This window comes from Emydura macquarii, unplaced genomic scaffold (genome assembly GCF_026122565.2).
Source record: "Emydura macquarii macquarii isolate MOO-44397 ecotype Brisbane River unplaced genomic scaffold, CSIRO-AGI_Emac_v2 contig_3692, whole genome shotgun sequence".
Lineage (NCBI taxonomy): Eukaryota > Metazoa > Chordata > Testudines > Chelidae > Emydura > Emydura macquarii.
The window spans coordinates 5295891-5303521 of record NW_027133829.1 but is presented as its reverse complement, the minus strand read 5'-3'; positions in this window follow the sequence as shown (position 1 = coordinate 5303521).

The following is a 7631-nucleotide window of genomic DNA, read 5'->3' as shown; positions in this document are numbered from 1 at the left end:
GAAGCTACAGAGAGCGGAAGGTTGCAGGAGAGTTTGAGGCTTCATGGACCAAAAGACTCCAGGCCAGATAGGAGGCCGGTCAAAAGCAGGGTGGAATCCCCAGGATAGCTTTCGGTTTGAAGTCTATAAATACATTTGACACGGCAGGGGAGTGTTTGAAGGGCTCTGAAGTTTATTGAAGTCAGGGAGCCACCCCAGCCACTGTCCCCCCGTTACACTTGACACAACAATGTTCCACGGCCATGGGGTGAAACTGCATGGTAGTGTGATGATAGGTTAGGCCATCATGGCCCAGATATATGAGCTGGGGCCCAGTCCCACAAGCTCGCCTCCCCAGCACAGTGCTTGCTATTCTGAGATTTCAGTGGCATTGTAAAAGGCAGGACACGTTTGCAGGACTGGGCCCCTAGACAGGCACTTGGTAGTAATGACCGCCAGCCAATACCCTGAAAGCCACCTGATTGGTGCGCTAGGATGTAAGGGCTGTAGTAAAATACATTTCAACAGCTGACCCACTTTCTTATCAAAGTCCATCTGCAGCAGCAGCAAACATCGAAACAAACAGTGCCATCTGCTGACTAAATTACCTTATTATCTAGTTCAGACATAGGGGAGAGTTCTGGCCGACTAGAAAGTGGGAGTCAGAAATCAGTGCTCTCTAACGCCACGGGTCTTTAAATTCCGTTTGCTAGTTTCATTTCTGGAGTAATTCAAATGTGAGAGGGACCTTTTGCTCTAGAGTAGTTGAGGGAGTTAGATCGTTTATTTGCTTTAAAAGACAAAGCACCTAAAAAGGCGTAAATCACGGATGAGTGAATCGAGGCTGCAGATATGTTTTGCTCCCTGGGTTGAGGAAGTTCGTATGGTTTCTGTGTTCATTTTAAACAGATCACCTGATTGCAATCTTACCCCATTAACGAATAGCGTGTACTTCAACGTCCAAAGCTAACTCAGAAAATCAAATCCGCATATCGGTTCCTCAAAAAAATACATTTAGTTTTGTTCTTCTGTACCATGAGTAAGGTGAGTGTCATAAAGTTACAAGTCCTTATACTGTGCTTTTTAGTGTTGTACATGGTTGCAACACAAGAAAATCGTTTTCAGGCTCAAGCCTTGTTTATACTGGGTTTAGCCCTCATTTCAACAGTCGATGACCAACTACTTGTGTAACTGCATCAGTTCAAACCCCTAATGTACACAAGGGAAGCCTCCTCTGCCAGACACCAGGGTGATCTTCACCAGTGCACAGCACAGCATTCCTTGTCTACACTTGGGCTGTGTCCCTTTGCAGCTCCCCCTGCTACTGAAATCTGAGCTAATCTACAACATGGATAAGGCCAAAGCCACACTTCTGGTTCCGTCACATGAGGAAGCCTGTGCCAGTCTTTCAAAGTTCATTCTATCCACTCCTTGCCATCACAGTGCATTACAAGCGACTGGTTAGACATGGATGATGCAGTATATCATTGCTGATTGTTAAGGCAGTGACGCTATATGTCATTCCTGATCCATCGTCTTGTACATAAGCATCCATTTGTTGGTTAATTGCATACATGTAATATTACAACAGTTAGAGTGCAAGCATTTTGGAGCAGGGGCCATTTTTTTGTTCCGTTTGTACAGCGCCTAGCACTGTGAGGTCCTGCGGCTGACTGGGGCTCCTAGGTGCTACAGCTATACAAATAAATAAAAATAAGAAGGATCAAAATTGACCTTTGGCTCCAAAAACCCACAGTCCTTTAATCAAATGAAATAAGGTTGCAGCTCTACTCCCACTTTTAATGCGGACACTGACAGCCTGAAGAAGAGCTGTATGCAAAGTAAAAAGCTTGTCTCTCTCTCTCACCAACAGAAGTTGGTCCAATAAAACCCATTACATCCCTCACCTTGTCTCCCTAATATCCAGGGATCGAAATGGCTAAAACTACACTGCATAGCCACACTTTTTTGACATTCCATATAACAGAGGGGAGAGGTGCACATAACTACACGCACACCAGTTCATTTAAATGTCCTAGATATTACCATATCAACAGTCAATGAACGTCTTAATTCTTCATTAACATGCAAGTGATGTGACCTTGATTTTTCCTATCTACAGTGTTGGTTGTTTTTTTCCAAAATCCTTATAACAATTTTCCCTACAGTTCTTCACTGTGCAACTTACAGTCCTGGCCCTTTACAATTCCTTCCATTCTGCATGGCGAATTCCACTGAATAACACTGAGTTCCTGTAAAAATAGGAGGAATTTTAAAGAGCCAGGAATGTATTAAACTCTTGCCTTCTAGACTACTATAAAATGAGTCCTTGTTTTTTATGCTAAAATTTGCAAGAGAGAACAGTCTTGGCTGCTGTTTATCTGTGCGCGCCTGCTGCATGCCAAATTTAGAATAATTTTAACAAGATGGATAGAAGAAAACAAATGATCTGAGCAGCCTGCCGTTCTTACGGGCATCCCTAGAGAAGACGGAAAGCCGAAAAGATAGCTCCTTATTTTAATTGTTGCATTAAAATCCTTCCAGGCCAGTACACAACTGTTAATAGGCAACTTAATTAAACATCAACCCAGTTCATTTTTATACTCTCTAGAGGCTCTTGTTTCATTTTTCTCTTATTATTACAGTAACTTCTATTAAACCCAAAGCCACTGGGAGTTTTGTCCTTATATAAAACAAGCTACCAATGGGCGTCGTCATTTAACTACAGAGCTACCACGGCCTCCGAAGATTTTCCAGCCTCTTCCTGCCCTGGGAGCAAGGAAATGTGTCTGATCTCATACCCAGCACTGCAGTGTTGCCATTAGATCTCCCGGAGGCCAATCACACCTCTGCATTGTCATTTGCACGAAGGAGGAGATTACATTGAAGTAGGAAGGATGATCTCATTGAAAGAGCCCTGATCTAGGCCTCAAGCCAGTTGGGTTCAATTCCTGGATCAGGTGCAGACTCACTGTATGACTCTGGTCAAGTCACCCTGTGCACCGGTTCTGTTTGTGAAGCGGAGGTAATAGTCCTGGGAGGAGCTGTGAGGATGCAAATCCATGAATGATTATGAGGCGCTCATGTACTATGGTAAATGAAGCCATGTACACACCTAGCGAGACTGCGCCGCTGCCCATTATACCGCATTCATTCGTGCATTTAAAGACAAAAACTAAATCCACCCTGCTCTAGTCTACAGCTCGCCTCTTATCCAGTCGTGCCCCAATCGCCCAGCCCCACGGAAACCCTGTGCACCAGCACCTCCACATTCAAACCCCTGCTAGCAACGGACAAGTCCCTGCGGTATGCATCTTATTCAGGAAGCCTCTGACAGATGCATGTAATTTAGCTGGAGGATTTGCCCCAAGTTATGATCGCCTTTGGGCTAGTCCCTATGCGACTCACTGCTCTGCCTGATCATTTTACTATTTTAGCTGCAGTGGGGAAGCCAAAGCCTCCATGGCCCCATCTTCCCTCAGCTCTCTGGAATGCTGCCCTTTTCTAGCCTGGCTCTCCCTCTGTACTGGTTAGCTCAGCTAATTTATCTTCTGCAGCCTAAATGACTTCGGTGAACTTGCTAAGAAGCTCCTAAATCTCAGCATTCTTGGAAGCATTTGTGGGTTTGGTTTTGTTTTTGAGGCCTGGTCTGATTAAATGAAGAGCAGGGGCCAATTGCTGCTTTGGGAAGTGACAGATTTAATAGGCGTGTGAGCAAATAGTGGCGTTCTCATTGCAGGTGAGTTATGAGCCATTTAAGCTCCAAAACAACTGAATTTTGCCACTGCAAAGAGTGGGAAGAGGGCAGGATTTCATCGGAGCCAGCTATTCAAACCACTTACAGACTGTCTCTTCGCCTGTGATGAATGAATATGAATCTTACGACTCAAGGCGAAATGGTCCGTCTGGAAGACCTTGACTACCAATGGGCCCGCTGCCAGCATTCAGTGCCCAAGCGCAGGTCATGATTTTGGATTGAACTAAGAGGCCCCTGGGGATTGTCATACATGGGAAAAAAATAAGCACCGGCTCCTCTTGTACCATTTTTACTTGACTGGCCAAAAAAAAACTTTACAGCCCCCAAATGCGGTTGGCGAATGTTTACAACTTGCTTGTATTCTTACTACTCCAGTAGAGCGACATGCACACACGGTGAGCCAGCGCCTCAGCTGCTGTAAACTGGGTTTGCTCCACTGAGATGGTGTTGGCCCAGTTTACACCAGCTGAGGCTCAGCGCCATATGACTCAAGCTTTTGGGTCCAGTCGGTGGATAAGCAAAACTACCCATTGACTACAGGGGGTGCGACATTGGGATCCCCGCCATGCTGACTGGTAGAGCTCCCCTCCCACCCACTGTAGCCCACATCAGGCCCGACACATGCGTTGCCCCAATACACTGTCATAACATGTATCACCTTAAATGACACCTTGGGATCATGTGTAACACACTGGTCCCAGAGATCACTGCATGCCGGTAGGTACGGGGTATATGCAAACAGTTACAGATGTGCACTGCACTGGAAATACGTTCATAAAATGTGTTCGGGCAGCAGTGCAGAAAGCCAGCCAGACCTAGACAAGGAATGTGTGTTTCCCTGGCTGACCAGCTGGATTACTGGCAGAGAACAACGAACGTGCATTTACATAAAGCCATCGGGCTAAACAAGGGAGGGGCGGGCTGATGTTACCTGATCTAGTGATTCTGTATTAGTTATAGTGACGAATTAGAAAAGCCAATTAACACCCTGTAGTTTGTCAGGGTTCTGCCTCATGACCAGACCCAGCTGTATTCGAGGGATGCGGAGGACCCCTGTGTACACAAGAGAGACTCACACTTAGGAAAGGTGTTGGGGCCTTAATATATTTGTATTTGCACCGTTAGCAAAAGCACAAACGTGCCAGCCCAGCAAAGTAGAGCGAGAGAATACAAACTGGGCAAAATGCCCAGCACCTCAGCGTCCATGTACTCACACCATCCCGACTGGAAAACCTGGTTAGTCTTCATGCTCCTCATCACCACCAGGGGTCGTCATCTTAGCACCTCCCCAGGCACGCAGGCCAGGATACAGCTTTTATAATGTGATGCTGGTTCCCACTACGCCTCGTGCATATTCGGTAGGGGTTTCAGCCCCTTTCCCTTATCTGTATTTCCTCACCCTACTAGTGCTGGGGTGACCTTCTCCTGTAGGTCACTAGGCCTTTCACCGCAAGCTTATTAGCATATACAGCAGGTAGTGACTATGGCATTCTTGTGGTCAGACATCTGTTGATGTTCCTAACGTGAAACCGCTAAATCAACTGGCAGCTTGTGGTTACCTGTCAGCAGTTTAGCAACATTTACTTATAACCTCGCTCTATCTTGTGCTACACACGAGTAACCCATAAATGACTCTGAAGTCTTCAGGCCTGTATCCTTAGTTCATTTGGCTTAGCTATTGTCTTGACAGCTGCAGGCTTTTTTGCATTACTGCTTTAAGCAATACCCGTATCTTACCTATCGACTACAGAGAAGACAGTTGAACACTTACACTGGGAGACAGAATCGGCACTCCAGGAACCCTTCCTTGTCTTGGGGCAGAGATCTTGGACTTCGGGTAATATAAGGGGAGCAAAAGGATCTTTCAGCTATCCAGCAGTGAGGGGACAGAGCGCACCGCACCCTCTGAGCCTATGGAAGTTGGCTCCCCTCGTCTGGCGGGCTCGGCAATGCTAGTCACTTGACGTCAGTCAGGAAAGTGCTTAGGCAAAGACTGTAACTTGCTAAGATGAAATTTTAGTCACTAGAGAATGAGCTTTGCTCCGTTTTTTTAACCCTACCACTCTCTTTTTTCTTGCTTAGCATCATCTCAATCTCTGTTCTTTGTTACTAAACTGATTCTTGTTTTATTACAAACCATCTCAGGGCTGTGCCGCATTAGACCAAAGCGTGAGTCTGCAGCTAACCTTACAGGCTGCCATGTGCCCTGGCTCTTTGGAGGCAGTGAATGTAATCATTTCTGGGCGTGTCCAGTCAGACGGACTGGATGCTACAGGGAGACAACGTCTCAGGGGAACTTGGGTCTCACTGATTGTTATCTGCAAGGCCAGGTTTAGACTGGCAGAGGCTTGAAGAGTTTGCTGGCAAGGCAGACAGCTGGTGTGTCAGGGAGCTGACCCAGAGTTTAGCAGTAGCAAAGCAGCACTTGCTAAGGCAGATGGGTAACGCAGTGGCTCAAAGTTCTGGGTGTCCTGAGCATGACAGCACGGGGGGAATCAATAAAATGATCCAGTCAGGACAGCCTGTTGATTCTTGCCCTGACTCTTGTGGTAACATGAGGGGCTGTAACAGAAATTGGCCTTGTGGCATCATCTTAAATGGGCATACACCCAATGTGGCAGAAGATGCATTCAGAAATTGAGCGGAGTGAAAATTTGCCATCAAACGCTTTTCTATCAAAATTAGCTTTTTTCCCCACCTCCCCATGGAAAATTTTCAATTGACATGAAAGTTTCCATGTGGAATTTTCATTTTGTGGGAAGTTTTGGGGTTTTTTGTTTTGTTTTTTTTGGTAGACAATAAAATTTTAATTGCTTTTCAGGGTTTTTGGGGAACGCTCCAGTCTTTTCTCTTCCTTTCCCATTTCCCCTCCCTGCTCTTCCTCTTTTTCCCTTTTTCTTTGTGATACTGGAAAGGGGGGCGGGGGAGCAGAAACTGAAAAACCAAAACCAGAAAAAATTTCACTTTTTAGTTTCCGCTGAAAACTTGGGAAAAAATTGTGGGAACTTTAAGGGAAAACACACCCAACATGTTTACAAAGGTCACCAGGACACGTCAATTAGCATTTTTCTGTCAGCTCTAGCTAGAAGACATCACATCTCCCTGCTGTCACCTACTTTTGGTATCTAACAGCGACCCACTTGGGTCAGGCAAGAGGGATAATTTCCCCTCAATGCGGGTCAGGGGACATTCATCTCTCCTGGCTGTTGTATTTAACCTGTGGTAGTCTATCAGTTTGAAGGTTCCCTTGTCTGTCTTTCTACCCATGGACTTTAAAAGAAAAAGTAAAGAAGCGTGTGATCAGCTGAAGTCCAGGAGTTGGCAGGAAGCTAATGCAGATTAGAATCTGGCCAGGTCACAAGGCCTAGAACAGCCTTAGTTTGGGGAGCTGTTGCAATTACAAGTGCCCAGGATCTTGATTTTACATCTCAGGCTTTAGTTCAGCAGCAGCCGGTCAGCATGCATCCTTCTGGGCCAGCCATCTATTGCAGCTAGCAAGATCATTGCTCTCCACAGCTGGGTTTTCCCTAAAGGTGTCTCATCCAACAATTGACCCTGCTTAGTTTTGAGATTGGAGAAGATCACAACCTGAGGCAGTACAGCTGCAGGCATGGAGTTGGTACCACTCTGATCAGTCGTTCCCAGCTGTGCACAAGTTAATTTGGATGACAATTATCACAGATCCATTTCCATGTGATGTCTCGTTGAGGAAGCACTTTTGTGTACCTTTGAGCATGTATCAAGTATTTGGCAAAGGAGCACCCAGCTAAGGGAAGCAAGACATTTCTCACCTAGGATTACAACAACACTAAAACTGTGCACACAAGAAAAAAAATAACACTGACTTGCACTGAAGTATTATAACAACCTTAACGGGACACTATCAAGATAAAAG